This window comes from Haliotis rufescens, unplaced genomic scaffold, assembly GCF_023055435.1.
Source record: "Haliotis rufescens isolate VD_foot unplaced genomic scaffold, xgHalRufe1.0.p SCAF_10, whole genome shotgun sequence".
Lineage (NCBI taxonomy): Eukaryota > Metazoa > Mollusca > Gastropoda > Lepetellida > Haliotidae > Haliotis > Haliotis rufescens.
Window position 1 is genome coordinate 23,424,358 of NW_025963780.1, and position 16,079 is coordinate 23,440,436.

The following is a 16,079-nucleotide window of genomic DNA, read 5'->3' on the forward strand; positions in this document are numbered from 1 at the left end:
ATTTCCGTAACACAATTAGAAGCTAATTTACTTTCAGAGTCTAGCCTATATATTTAGAACGGTTATATACATCATTTCATCTTTTTTAAATCCTAAAATGTTCACTAATTTGGGGAAAAATGGGATGAATAGATGAGTGAAAGAATATTGGTTACCCAATGAAAAATGTAATAACCCAATTAAAATAGAAACCCTAGAGTAAAAACTCAATTGCTCAAAAAGTTATCTGGAGCTCTGTAGCATTTCCTGCATCAATACTTTCTTTGTTGTACAACGCTGCTGCCAGCAATATTGCAGCAATGTGGTGACAACAAGCTGTGGCCAGACAAACCAGGGGTAGATATTATGAGCATCAGGGTACAATCACTTGCAATCAACCAGGTCACTGAACCGGACCAGCTGATTGAATTTAACTGCCTCTTACAACTTTTGTTTTGTTTGTTTGTTGTTTTCAGCAATATTCCAGCTATGCAACAGCAGACTGTAAATAATTGAATCTGGGCCAGACAATCCAGTGACTGACATCATGAGCATCAATCAATGCAATTAGGATACAATGACATGCATCAACCAAGTCAGCGAGTCTGACCACCCGATCTTGTTAGTCGCCTTTTATGATAAAGGTTACTATAGAGTAATTTAGGGGGCACAGGTGGCCCAGTCGTCTAAGGCGCCGTGATTCGCTGTGCAGAGTTGCGTCCCTTGGGCACGCCAGAAACCTATGATTGTGGGTTCGATTCCCATTTCGCCCCGATTATGTTTATTCTAGGTTTGTCAGCACCATACCCGTGCTCGTGGGTTTCACCGAAGTGGTAAATGTCTGAGACCTGCATCACTTCGGGCTTTCCTCCCACATTAAGCTGACACGCCGCGATATAACTGGAATACTGTTAAAAGCAGTGTTAAACCCAACTCACTCACTCACTCACACAGACTAACTCCAACCTGGATCTTCTCAGGGGCAATTGTGATATAATTACATGTAATCAATCAGTCAAGTCACCGAACCTGACATCAACCAATCAAAATCACATCAGTCACCTCTTACAAGCATGGGCTGAATTTCAGTTCTAGCCCGGAACTTCATGGGGGAATAGAGTTCTGGGGAGCAAAGTTCCTGTCAGTAAGGAAGTATGGGTGTCCGAGTCGTCTAAGGCGCCATAATTTGCTGAGCAGAGTTGCGTCCCTTGAGCACTTCAGAAATCTATGATTATGGGTTTGAATCCCGGTTCACCCCGATTATGTTTCTAGGTTTGTCAGCACCATACCCATGCTCGTGGGTTTCACCAGAGTGGTAAACATCTAATACCTGCATCACTTCGAACTTTCTTCCCAAAGTAATCTGACACGCTGTGACATGACTGGAATACTGCCCAAAGCGGTGTAAAACCCAACTTACTCACTCACTCCAACCAGTAAACACATAGACACATACAAACTTGAGAAACGTGTCATTTGGCTTGGCAAAATGGATGCTTTTTAATTTTAAAGTTGATCAATATTTATCATAACTTTGATTTAGGTTGTTATTCCCAACATTCTGCGAACCGATGATTTCAGTGATCACGGAAGCATGTGATATCATCCATTGTATCATGACATTGTATTATGACATTGTATCATGACATTGTATCAATTAGGTAACTCTTAGATAAAAATATATATGATGTAAATGTATTTTGTACGTGTAGGAAAACACATGTCCAAGGGTTTTTATGATATTTAAAACTTGCATCTGCAGGATAAAACTGAGGAGCATGTTTTATCAAATTAATAAATTGAAAAAAGAAACCTAAAACAACATTTATCAACATTTTTATGTTTCGAACATACTTTCCATGAACCTTGGGAAACGGGCATAAAAAATCTGTTGCTGGCGTACAGATCTTGAAAAAGAGAGAGAGAGGGAGGGAGGGAGAGAGAGAGAGAGAGAGAGAGAGAGAGAGAGAGAGAGAGAGAGAGAGAGAGAGAGAGAGCGAGAGAGAGAGAGAGAGAGAGAAAATGACTGATAATGAGCGAGAGAGAGAGAGAGAGAGAGAGAAAATGACTGATAATGCCATTGGTTCCAAAAATAATTTCCTAGCATTGAATGTTCATTAAATGCTGTAAATCTAAAACCACATACACTTTATCAAGTTTATCTGAACAATGCCTACAGCTACATTTACAACAGTTGGCATACTGAATGAGTCCAAATTTACTACCCAGGTACCTGTCCCAACATGGCTATCTGTTGAAAGTCTTAAGGGTTGAGTAGAAAATGTCCAATTTAAATTGTTTTACTGGAGCCCTGTCCAAATCTCTTCAGATGTGTGTATAAAACGTTCTGATACACTGAAGTTACAGTAAACTACAGTTATAACGAACACGCTTATAACGAAATGACGGATATAACAAACTTACATTTTTGGTCCCGACAATTATGCTGTATATGTGCTTATAACGAACTACGGTTATAACGAACTAAAATAGTAGTCCCCGTAGTTTACTGTAACTGAAGCCTTATCTTTACTCAAACATATAACAGTCAAAAATTAATGCCAACATTAGCGACTTGTAGTGTAACTATGGAGTTTTATTGTTATTGTCATTAACCAATATATATCATGTGACTAACCACAGGGCAAGGTAGTTCTGTGGGTACCCGCACTGTTAGAAATTGGCATTGGTCCTATAGTCCTTGCCAAACTGCCCAGTAGTTGAGGTATCATAAGGACTAGTAGAAATTTGCCATTATTAATGGTTTTGCTATATGTTATCATTATAAGGACTAGTGGACTAAAAGTGTTAGTTTCTAATGCTGACCCGGGTTCTACAAGACCCAACTGACCCGAGTATCCGAGGTGCCCGTCCCAGCCTAAGCTCCAATCATCACAAATATATAGAGGCTTCATACATCTCTAGATCTGACATGGGGCCGGCTTCTCAAAAGAAAAAGTTGCACTACTTTGTCGACCCTGATGTGACTTGAGGAAACAGAACGTTACAAACTGAGATGTCATGTTGACAGCGTAACCGTTAAATATAGCCCAACATTGTTTCCTCAACATGGGGCCAGTCACTCATCAACAACTTTAATCCTTGGGCCAGTCTCATATCCTTTACATAACTGTGACTATGAAATAGAAATGAGGCTACAGTGAATTTTTGTTCAACGTTCAACGTAATAAGCGCCCCGCTCTAATAAGTGCCCATGGCGATATTTGCTAATATATTGGCTAGTGAACAATACCAATTGGCACCCCTTCTCATTGATTAATGAACACAAGACTTATTTATTTGTGTAAAATACGCTCTCGTTTGTTATATGCACCCTTAATTATGGGCAATTAAATTCTGGAAAATATATCTGTCGTGTATAATACGCACAGACTTTTCTTTTGTATAATTTCAGGCTGTCAGCACAAACCACGAAATTTACGATCTTTCAACTGTTTTTCATCTCACCAAAATTTGTTCTAATAAGAGCCCCCTATTTCTAACTTTGAGAGTGCCCTGGGCGCTTATTACGTCAATTGCAGTAATTCCAGAAACAGTGCTAGGTAATATTTTTTTATTTATTGGTTGACAATATTTGACTGTACAAAGTCAAAATCCACAATCAGAATTGCTTTCTTTCATTAGGTTAGATGGATTAGTACAAAAGACACAAATCAAACAGGTATCATTTTCTTCCATAAAATGTATAATTACTTTAATAATAATTGATCAATGCATTCCATAACATATATAACATAAACCTGGATCTTCGGCATGACGAGTGAACACTTTAACCACAAAGACTACCCCACCGCCCCTGTGATAGAAGTAAATACATATATATTCTTGTAAAAAATCCTACACTTTAACCCTTAGCTGGCTGAATTTCTAACATACTTCTTAACCCTGTCTGGCACATAGTTTTCCTCACAGAATCAACTAACACTGTTAAAATACCAAAGGCATTTATTTTTTCATGTTTTTTAGCATGGATGTCCCAGTCATCTAAGGGACCACAATTTGCTGTGCAGAGGCGCATACCCTAGGGCCTGCCAGAAACCTATGATATTGTGTTTGAATTTCAGATTCACCCTCATTTTATTTCTTGGTGTTTCACCACAACTCACTCACTCACTCACTCACTCATTCACTCAGTCAGACCTACCCAAACTAAAGTTTGTCAAAAAATGAAGTAGCCTTATACTGACAACAGCTAAGAGGAAAACAAAATGGTGGCTGTACTGTGTAGTTGCTATTCATAACCAACAAATCAAGTCATGGCCTGATTCCAGCAAGAGGGAAACCAGAAAGTGATCAGACCAATCAGTGTCCAGACTATGTTGACAACATGTCTTGTGCAGCATGCGATAATACCTTGCCATTGATCAATACACTGTATAACATATGGCCTTTAATGGAGAAGCCTATTCTGACAAGGTTGATCACTGCCAAATTAACTGGTGCATGTTGTTTACAGGTTCCACAACGATCTGTAACCTAAAAGATCAATACGTATCCATGCAAGCTGTCCGCAGTTGGACTACATCGATCTGTGTAAAAAACCTGACATATACAAAGAAAATACACGAGCATAATCAATTCTGATCCTATGCATATTGCCAAAAAGTGCAGAATATATTTATATGCAAAAATACATAGTTGTTGTTTTAATCATTAAACCTAATTAAAACTGAAAAGTGCACGTTACATATGGACATTTATAACTGATATAAACATATTCTGGTAAGAAATACCCTCAACGTTATCAATGGTTGTATATCTTCAATCTAACATTGAAATCCCCATCGCTAATTCTACAGGCTTGTGAGCATATGGTACACTGCTAGTTTGTTCCCTCTGCTAAAGACTTCACACAAAGCGAAAGAATTGCATTTTGTTAGCAAAATAATAACCAAAACAGGAGAGTGTGTGTGAGTGAGGGCTGGGTCGAGCCTGAATTTACTACCTGGTAGGGCTGGGACGAGTCCAAATTTACTACCCGGGTACCCACCCTACTATTACCCAACCCTACCCATGTACCTGCAGTAGGTCTCACGAGATAGGTACAAATGTCCAATTGGGATTAGTTTGACTGTAGCCCTGGCAAAATGTCTTTAGATACTCGTATAAAACGATCTGGTCATCCAAACACTGAAGTTGACTGAAGTTTTATCTCTATTCAAATTCATAAAGTCAGAAAGAAATGCAAATTTTTTTGCCATTTAACAAAATATCACATGACTTACCACATGTCTAGTCTGTTTCCTACTCAGGAACCATCCGACCTGAGTATCCGAGTCAACCATCCCAGCCCTAGTACCAGGTAGTCGTGTGGGTACCCGGGACCTACTCAGGACCTACCCATCTTCCCAAGGCAAGAGAGTTAACTGACTTTAAAAGTCCAGTTTCCACCCTTGCCGAACAAGGCTGGAATTACTGGGCTCAATCTTAGCGCCACCAGTGGTTATTACGAGTTATGGCGATCTGATTGATAATCAAGATCCATATTGTGATAAAACGGGTCTTACATCGCGAAGTGCATCAAATCACGTGAGCACCTTGATTAAAAACATGAAAAGACTTGGAAAATATATGTCGACAATGAGTTGGCGGTGTACATGCTTTGCAAATCATGCAAACTATCGAAGTCTGCACGACAGTTTACTTACCGGATTTCGATTTTGGTGCACGATTTTGATTGGACTATGCATAGACTCGTTAGTCCAGCCAAAAATGTAAGGTGAGGTGAGGTGAAATGGGGTTTAACGTAGCGTCCAAGATTATTGCACTTATATAGCGACGTGCATGCACGTGTGTGTGTGTGTGTGTGTGTGTGGTTGCTTGTACTAGTCCGGACTGATGCCGATTTATAGTGCTAGCTCACTGAGATACCATGTCGCAGTTTAACATGAATACCCCACTCAGACACAGTATACTGACTTCGAGCAAACCAGTCCTTGCTTTAACCCCTTAATGCCAAGCGCCAGACAGGGTAACAACAAGTACCATCTTTTAACGTCTTTTGGTATGACACGGTCGGGGATCGAACCCCGGGCTTTCCGCTCTCCGGGCGGACGCTCTACCACTAGACCACGGAGACGGTCCCAAAATTGTAACTCCATAATACCAGTCTAGTTCGACAACGGTGGATACTGAACTTTTATATTCAGTTAACACCCTTGCCTCGGGAAAATGGGACCCGACCGTCCCAAGTACACAAGTTACCTGTCCCACTCGTAGTACCAGGTAGTCGTGTGGGTATCCAGGACCTATTCAGGACCCACCCGACCTAAGTTACCCATCCCAGCCCTAGTACCAGGTAGTCCTGTGGGTACCCAGAACCTACTTAGGACCCACCCAACCCCAGTACCCGAGTAACCCGTCCCAGCCCTAGTACCAGGTAGTACGTGCAGCGTGACTAAAACCATATTTCGCAAATACGAAAACAACGGAAATAGCTCTTGACTGTAATTAGGGTTACCTCACTTCCCAAATCTGAACCACTGATAATGCGGTTTTACCGCAATAGTATTATATTACGGATATCATGGCAGCCATTACACGATATGTAGCCTTGTCCTGGCAGGCCAGAAGTTGACCACTGTCCATGATGATCCACAATCAACCAGGTCAGACATTGTGGCCACCTGATACTCATTAGAGCGGTCATGACAAGCATGGGTTACTGGGGACCAATTCAGTTCCACAATTCCTATGCGTACATAATATGCATACCGTATTAGATGTAATAAGTGTCCCACTCTAATAAGCACCCACGGCAATATTTGCTCATATATTGGCTAGTGAACAATCCCAATTAGCACCTCTTCCGATTGATCAATGTACACATGACTTTTTTATTCGCGTATAATACGCACTTGTGTGTTATATGCACCCTTGATTATGGGAAATTAAATTCTGTAAAATATATCTGTCCCATACAAATGTTTCAGGCTGTCAGCATAAACCACAAAAAACAAAACAAACTTTTTTCACCAAAATAATATTCTAATATAAGCCCCCTTTTTCTAATTTTGAGAGCGCTCTGGGGACTTATTACGTCGAATACAGTATATATAATGATAACTGTGTTATGATATGAAAGCGAATTGTTTACTTCTACCAAATGACACCTCTTATCTCTGCAGTTCAAATCTACGCAGTTCAGATAAGTAACTTGGCCACATAGTACAAACTGCGTGGTGTCTGTATTGTTTCAAGGCCACAAAGATAAGTCAATAATCATGTATCATAACCAAGACACATTACTGAGCATGTCAGGCAGACACTGGTCAGATAAGATTAAATAACAGGAATCCCAAAAGTTGTATTTCGATGAGGCAAATATTCAACAGATAATTTCAAAACTGTCCAGCATTCTCTGTACAAAATTTCAAATCAAGAGGAATGCCCATAATTCCTTGATTAAAATATAAATCTTTTAAATTTGAAAGACTTCTACAAATTAATGACTTCTACATGTTAACAAATTCCATATCTTGATATGACATTGCTATAAAGAATTAATAAAACATACATGTATATAGAAATTGTCTATCCCAACGTAACAAAATTTCCCAGTGTCCAAATTTAAGCATGAATGACATGGAGACAATGGAGGAACACTCAGGGAACCACCCCTTTATATTCTGTGAGGGTGCGTGTGCGGGTGCGTGTGGGGGTGGGGGTGGGGGTGGGGGTGCGGTCCACAGGACCCCCAATTACTAATTTCAAGGGTCCTTACAGGAAATATGAGGGTCCTGTTAATTAATGAAATGGTGTAGTGTAGTGTACTGTACTGTAAGATTCTACAATCACCATAATTACAGAAACTATATATTACTTGTCATCAGTTTGGTAAAATGACAAGTGACACAATATATATTTTTGTTTGTCCCCATTCTTAAATTTGTGGGTACTGGACGCACATTTTCAAACCCTTGGTGTGTGGATGTTGGGTGGGGTTGGGGGTGGTTGGGCTGGGGCTGGGGCTGGGGCTGGGGCTGGGGCTGGGGCTGGGAGTGTTGAAAGAAAATTGTTCCAGAGACAATTCAAAGAAAAAACTTTTAGTCTCATATGATCACCCCATCCAATGCAGTTTCATATAAGATCATGGAAAGAATTAAACTATTTGCAAAAATAGCTGAATCAAATTAATTTTCTATAGGCTCAAACTGTCTGGAAATTACGAATACAGAATATTTGAATATCAACTATTTGCTTCAATAATACAACAATAAGCATGTCAATTTCAAAACATCAAAACTTTGTCTGTCGCCTACAACACAATTCTCACATGATCACAATATTGATTCTGGCAACACGCCACATGTCCTGGCTCAGGTGACCTGCCTTATTTGCATAATATATATGTCGGCTATCATCCGTCTCGTCACACCACCATGTGTGAGGTGAGATAATCGCGTCATTACACTTCACTCCTCCCTACAAGGTTCTATATTTACACGCTGATAGCTACATTGTAGCCGCACAGCTTGTCTCATTCAACTATTTTCCTGAGGGCTGGTTTGAAAATGTTTTCTGTGACAATCCAACGTCCATATGGTTCTAATGTATGGACATGTATGGGTATTTTCATGGTTTGACAAATAAAGTGTTTTGTCAACACATTTTAGTTGAAATATATTTTACTGATAATGTGGTACCCACATATAAGTGTATTTATTTTCTATTTCAACATATTGGGATTATGAATATACTGTTTTGTGTCATGCACGTTGCTAAATATTTACTATCAGTATCATGTTTGTTCTTTGGTGTAGGAACTTCTTAAAGTGCAAAACTATTAAGATATCAGAACAATGACTTTTGAATCAGTCTCCTTATATTTCTTAATGACCACCTCAAAATTTAAAAAAAACATTTCCCTACATATACTTATTTTTCCACTGAAATTAATGTGCTGTTTTACTATTCAACTCCAAAGTATGTTCTAGGTTGATGAGAAAAAAGTGATTTCATTTATTTCACTGCTTAACAATCCAAACAGGAACCAGTGTTTAACAATCCGAACAGGGACCCGTGTTTAACAATCCAAATAGGGGCAAGTGTTTAACAATCCAAATAGGGACCCGTGTTTAACAATCCATTAGGGATCAGTGCTTAATCTAAACAGGACCAGTGCTAAAAATTTCAAATAGAGACCCAAGCTTAACAATCCAAAAAGGGACCTGTGCTTAACATTCCATATAGGGACCAGTGCTTAACAATCCCAATAGTGACCAGTGCTTAACAATCAAAACTGGGACCAGTGCTAAACGCTCCCTACTGGGACCAGTGCTTAACAATCCCAACAATGCTTAACAATCCCAGTAGTGACCAGTGCTTAACAATCAAAACTGGGACCAGTGCTAAACACTCCCTACTGGGACCAGTGCTTAACAATCCCAACAATGCTTAACAATCCCAATAGTTACCAGTGCTTAACAATCAAAACTGGGACCAGTGCTAAACAATCAAAACAATGCTTAACAATCCAAACAGGAACCAGTCTTTAACATTCTAAACTGGGACAAGTGTTAACGATCCAAACTGGGACCAGTGCTTAACAATCTAAACTAGGACCTTGTTAACAATCTAAACAGTGACCAGTGCTTAACAATCCAAACAGGGACCAGTGCTTAACAATCTAAACTGGGACCATTGCTTAACAATCAAAACAGTGACCAGTGCTTAACAATCCAAACTGGGACCAGTGCTTAACAATCTAAACTGGGACCATTGCTTAACAATCAAAACAGTGACCAGTGCTTAACAATCTAAACTGGGACCAGTGCTTAACAATCCAAAATGGGACCATTGCTTAACAATCCAAAATGGGACCATTGCTTAACAATCCAAACAGGGACCAGTGCTTAACAATCTAAACTGGGACCATTGCTTAACAATCAAAACAGTGACCAGTGCTTAACAATCTAAACTGGGACCATTGCCTAACAATCAAAACAGTGACCAGTGCTTAACAATCTTAACTGGGACCAGTGCTTAACAATCTAAACTGGGACCTGTGCTTAACAATCTAAACTGGGACCATTGCCTAACAATCAAAACAGTGACCAGTGCTTAACAATCTAAACTGGGACCAGTGCTTAACAATCTAAACTGGGTCCATTGCTTAACAATCAAAACAGTGACCAGTGCTTAACAATCTAAACTGGGACCATTGCCTAACAATCAAAACAGTGACCAGTGCTTAACAATCTTAACTGGGACCAGTGCTTAACAATCTAAACTGGGACCTGTGCTTAACAATCTAAACTGGGACCATTGCCTAACAATCAAAACAGTGACCAGTGCTTAACAATCTAAACTGGGACCAGTGCTTAACAATCTAAACTGGGTCCATTGCTTAACATTCTAAACTGGGACCAGTGTTAACAATCCAAAAAATGCTTAACAATCTAAACTGGGACCAGTGTGAACAATCCAAATAGTGCTTAACAATCTAAACTGGGACCAGTGCCTTACAATCTAAACTGGGACCAGTGTTAACAATCCAAACTGGGACCAGTGCTTAACAATCCAAACTGGGACCATTGCTTAACAATCTAAACTGGGACCAGTGCTTAACAATCTAAACTGGGACCAGTGCTTAACAATCTAAACTGGGACCAGTGCCTAACAATCTAAACTGGGACCAGTGTTAACAATCCAAACTGGGACCAGTGCTTAACAATCTAAACTGGGACCAGTGCCTAACAATCTAAACTGGGACCATTGCTTAACAATCCAAATAATGCTTAACAATCCCAATAGTGACCAGTGCTTAACAATCCAAACTGGGACCATTGCTTAACAATCCAAACTGGGACCAGTGCTTAACAATCTAAACTGGGATAGTGCTTAACAATCTAAACTGTGACCAGTGCTTAACAATCCAAACTGGGACTATTGCCTAACAATCCAAACTGGGACCATTGCTTAACAATCCAAACTCGGACCATTGCTTAACAATCCAAAATGGGACCATTGCTTTACAATCCAAACTGGGACCATTGCCTAACAATCCATACTGGGACCATTGCTTAACAATCCAAATAATGCTTAACAATCCCAATAGTGAACAGTGCTTAACAATCCAAATTGGGCCCAGTGCTTATTTATCAAATTAGGCACCAGTGTTTAACAAACTATACTGGACTAGTTTTGTTTTAACAAATTGAAGAAGACTTAAGCTCACAGACTCAAGAGTCAACTCTATTGACAAACTTAACAATCTGAAGAGAATATGTGCATAATTATAACAATCCTAATAAACATTTGCTTAACAAAATCAAGAAGACTAGTGCACAGTGATCTATAAAAGACTAGTGCACAATGATCTCAAGAGGACCAGTGCTTAACTATCTCTAAAAGACTAGTGCACAATGATCTCAAGAGGACCAGGGCTTAACTTTCTCAAGAAGACTAGTGCCAGTGATCTCAAGAGGACCAGGGCTTAACTATCTCAAGAAGACTAGTGCCAGTGATCTCAAGAGGGCCAGTGCTTAACTATCTCAAGCAGACTAGTGCCAGTGATCTCAAGAGAACCAGTGCTTAACTATCTCAAGAAGACTAGTGCCAGTGATCTCAAGAGGACCAGTGCTTAACTATCTCAAGCAGACTAGTGCCAGTGATCTCAAGAGAACCAGTGCTTAACTATCTCAAGCAGACTAGTGCCAGTGATCTCAAGAGAACCAGCGCTTAACTATCTCAAGAAGACTAGTGCACAATGATCTCAAGAGAACCAGGGCTTAACTATCTCAAGAAGACTAGTGCACAATGATCTCAAGAGGACCAGGGCTTAACTATCTCAAGCAGACTAGTGCCAGTGATCTCAAGAGAACCAGTGCTTAACTATCTCAAGAAGACTAGTGCACAATGATCTCAAGAGAACCAGGGCTTAACTATCTCAAGAAGACTAGTGCACAGTGATCTCAAGAGAACCAGGGCTTAACTATCTCAAGAAGACTAGTGCACAATGATCTCAAGAGAACCAGGGCTTAACTATCTCAAGAAGACTAGTGCACAGTGATCTCAAGAGGACCAGGGCTTAACTATCTCAAGAAGACTAGTGCACAATGATCTCAAGAGAACCAGGTCTTAACTATCTCAAGAAGACTAGTGCACAGTGATCTCAAGAGAACCAGGTCTTAACTATCTCAAGAAGACTAGTGCACAATGATCTCAAGAGGACCAGGGCTTAACTATCTCAAGCAGACTAGTGCCAGTGATCACAAGAGGACCAGTGCTTAACTATCTCAAGCAGACTAGTGCCAGTGATCTCAAGAGAACCAGTGCTTAACTATCTCAAGAAGACTAGTGCCAGTGATCTCAAGAGGACCAGGGCTTAACTATCTCAAGAAGACTAGTGCACAATGATCTCAAGAGAACCAGGTCTTAACTATCTCAAGAAGACTAGTGCACAGTGATCTCAAGAGAACCAGGGCTTAACTATCTCAAGAAGACTAGTGCACAATGATCTCAAGAGAACCAGGGCTTAACTATCTCAAGAAGACTAGTGCACAGTGATCTCAAGAGGACCAGGTCTTAACTATCTCAAGAAGACTAGTGAACAATGATCTCAAGAGGACCAGGGCTTAACTATCTCAAGCAGACTAGTGCCAGTGATCACAAGAGGACCAGTGCTTAACTATCTCAAGCAGACTAGTGCCAGTGATCTCAAGAGAACCAGTGCTTAACTATCTCAAGAAGACTAGTGCCAGTGATCTCAAGAGGACCAGGGCTTAACTATCTCAAGAAGACTAGTGCCAGTGATCTCAAGAGAACCAGTGCTTAACTATCTCAAGAAGACTAGTGCACAATGATCTCAAGAGGACCAGTTCTTAACTATCTCAAGCAGACTAGTGCCAGTGATCTCAAGAGGACAAGGGCTTAACTATCTCAAGAAGACTAGTGCCAGTGATCTCAAGAGGACCAGTGCTTAACTATCTCAAGAAGACCAGGGCTCAGACATCCAAACTTAAAAAACAATTTTGTTTATTTCCCTACTTTTGTCCATCTTAATTAAACATGATTCATGAAGCAAAACGTCGACAAACTATAGCTGTGACTGGACAACATTGAGAGGGGAGGCCTTTTGACTTATATTGCTTGTCCTAGTTTGCAACCAGAAGTCAGTAAGGATGTACATATCGTATACCATGTGTGTGTTCTCTAGCTGACCTCTGACCTCTGACCTCTGATAAGTTCAAGTGACACTGAGTAATATCCAGAGGCTGTGCCTGACAGGAACAGATCACCAGCAAATCATATCTCTTCATCTCCTTGTCCTGTGATGCTATCTCCTCTCAAACAGTTTCTGAACTGAACTTTTTATTTACACTAAGGCCACAATCAGTGGCATTAGAGGTACAAAATCAAAATCGTTTCAGCACCATACACATATACATATAATATCTAAATTTGGATAAAATACGTTACTCCTTTGCTAAGCAGGAATGCATATATGTATATTGACTGGAAATTTCAGTCAACATTTATACTGTCTGATTCATTCAGGCAATATAGACACAATTTTTATGGATAACAACTTTTTTAATACTTGGAAAAGCGACGTTTCAGTATAGATCCTTATACCGTTTTCAAGCAAGTCTTGCTTGACAACAGTATAAGGATCTATACCGAAACGTTGCTTTTCGCTTGACAACGGTATAAGGATCTATACCGAAACGTCGCTTTTCCAAGTATTAAAGAAGTTGTTGTCAATAAAAATTGTGCCTATCTTGTCATCTGACAATTTCTAAGTAATGCCTATCAAACAATTCACTCAGGCAATGTACATATTGACTAAATTTTCGCTAAAATACAAATCGCCTCAATAATGAGACTGGATTCTAGACAGAATGACTGAAATGACGTATGACTCCTTAATTCAATCTTCTCATATACAGATTCACTGAAGTAACAATATAAACTAAATCGGGAGTGAGCTACTTAATGGGCTTAAACAAAGACATGATGATTTCACAAAATTTGGAAAATTTCTCAATATCCCTCGTTCTGGTTGATATTATACACATTGGGTCAAATATGTTGTAAAATCGGTGTAAAAATTGTTTTCTTTTGTTTTCTAAAGATGGAAAAAAAATACTTAGTGTAATTCAAACTGTTACACATCTGAGGTGGATCCATGATAACTTCAACAACTTCATGCCAAATATAATAAATAGAAATAAATTGAACTAGATCGTATTTGAATTTGAGTTTCACATCAACTTCTATTCATGTTCGCAAATAGGTGCAGCAAACTACAGAATGATTTTGGATGATGATTTATGGAAAAGCAGTTGGGACTTTTCAACTAGTTTGTTATAACTGTTTGCATGTTATATATATTTGTTATAACCATTGGTATGCTATATCTGTTTGTGATAACCGTTGGTAGGTTATATCTGTTTGTTATAACCATTGGTATGTTATATCTGTTTGTTACAACCATTGGTATGTTGTGTCTGTTTGTTATAACCATTGGCATGTTATATCTTGGTTTTTATATATAACCATTGGTATGTTATATCTGTTTGTTATAACCATTGGTATGTTATATCTGTTTGTTATAAATGTTGGCATGTTATATGTTTGTTATAACCACTGGGATGTTATGTTTGTTATAACAATAGGTATGTTATATCTGTTTGTTATAACTGTTGGTATGTTATATCTGTTTCTTATAACCATTGTTATGTTATATGTTTGTTATAACAATTGGTATGTTATATCTGTTTGTTATAACTGTTGGTATGTTATATCTGTTTGTTATAACCATGTTCCACTGTAGCGGGGTAAAGGTGACATTGTTTGCGTATTTCAGTCAGATGTACAGCTTATCTGCTCTGCTGATTTCTCTTTCTGACACGAATGTGAACTAGCCTCTTGAAGTTGTGATTATCAGACAGTCTGATACACTCTAGATATCATGTGTTAAACTGATATCTGAGCCAGACTCATCACGTGCATGAGGGCAGTCAGGTCTCAGGGTAGACTAACGTATAGTCACCAAAATAATGTTAGGTATAAGTTTAAACAAGTGCAAAAGTGAGCGTGGCTCACTAATACCCCCGACCCGCCTAGTGTGTCAGTAGTTACAAATTAAATAGCTAGGATAGGGTTAGCCTTTAGGGTTTGAAAAATTCATAAAAAAATGGAAAATTAATGAAAATAATTTTTTTCTTTTGACTGCACCCCTCCATATGACACAGATTATATGTACTAAGTTTGAGATGAATCCACTGAATAGTTTAAGAGAAATCGTGAGGACAAAGTTTTCGGACGGACGTTAGGGTTTGAAAAATTCATTAAAAAATTGAAAATTGATAAAAACAATTTTTTTCTTCTGACTGCACCCCTCCAAATGACACAGATTATATGTACTAATTTTGAGATGAATCCCCTGAATAGTTTAAGAGAAATCGCACGGACAAAGCTTTTGGACGGACGGACAGACAGACGGACGGACGGAATCATGGTATAACTATATACTCCCGACATTTTGTCTGGGGGTATAATAAAAATTATTCTCCAGAGGAACCCCCAATCTCGTAATTTCAGGCGTTGAGCTGAGAAGGGGATGAGTGTAGGCTGCTAGAGCTGACAAGGGGATGAGTGTAGGCTGCTAGAGCTGGGAAGGGGCTGAGTTTAGGCCACTAGAGCTGAGAAGGGGATGAGTATAGGCTGCTGAAGCTGGGAAGGGGATGAGTGTAGTCTGCTGAAGCTGGGAAGGGGATGAGTGTAGGCTGCTAGAGCTGGGAAGGGGATGAGTGTAGGCTGCTGAAGCTGGGAAGGGGATGAGTGTAGGCTGCTAGAGCTGGGAAGGGGATGAGTGTAGGCTGCTAGAGCTGGGAAGGGGATGAGTGTAGGCTGCTAGAGCTGACAAGGGGATGAGTGTAGGCTGCTGAAGCTAGGAAGGGGATGAGTGTAGGCTGCTGAAGCTGGGAAGGGGATGAGTTTAGGCTGCTGGAGCTGAGAAGGGGATGAGTGTAGGCTGCTAGAGCTGACAAGGGGATGAGTGTAGGCTGCTGAAGCTAGGAAGGGGATGAGTGTAGGCTGCTGAAGCTGGGAAGGGGATGAGTTTAGGCTGC

The 16,079-nt window shown here is 39.8% G+C and overlaps 1 protein-coding gene across 2 annotated transcripts in view; it reads right to left on the reverse strand.

The window, feature by feature from the left end:
• LOC124130865 (coiled-coil domain-containing protein 93-like) overlaps positions 1-16,079 on the reverse strand; it is a 62,063-nt gene that overhangs the window by 34,361 nt on the left and 11,623 nt on the right. The window lies entirely within an intron of this gene.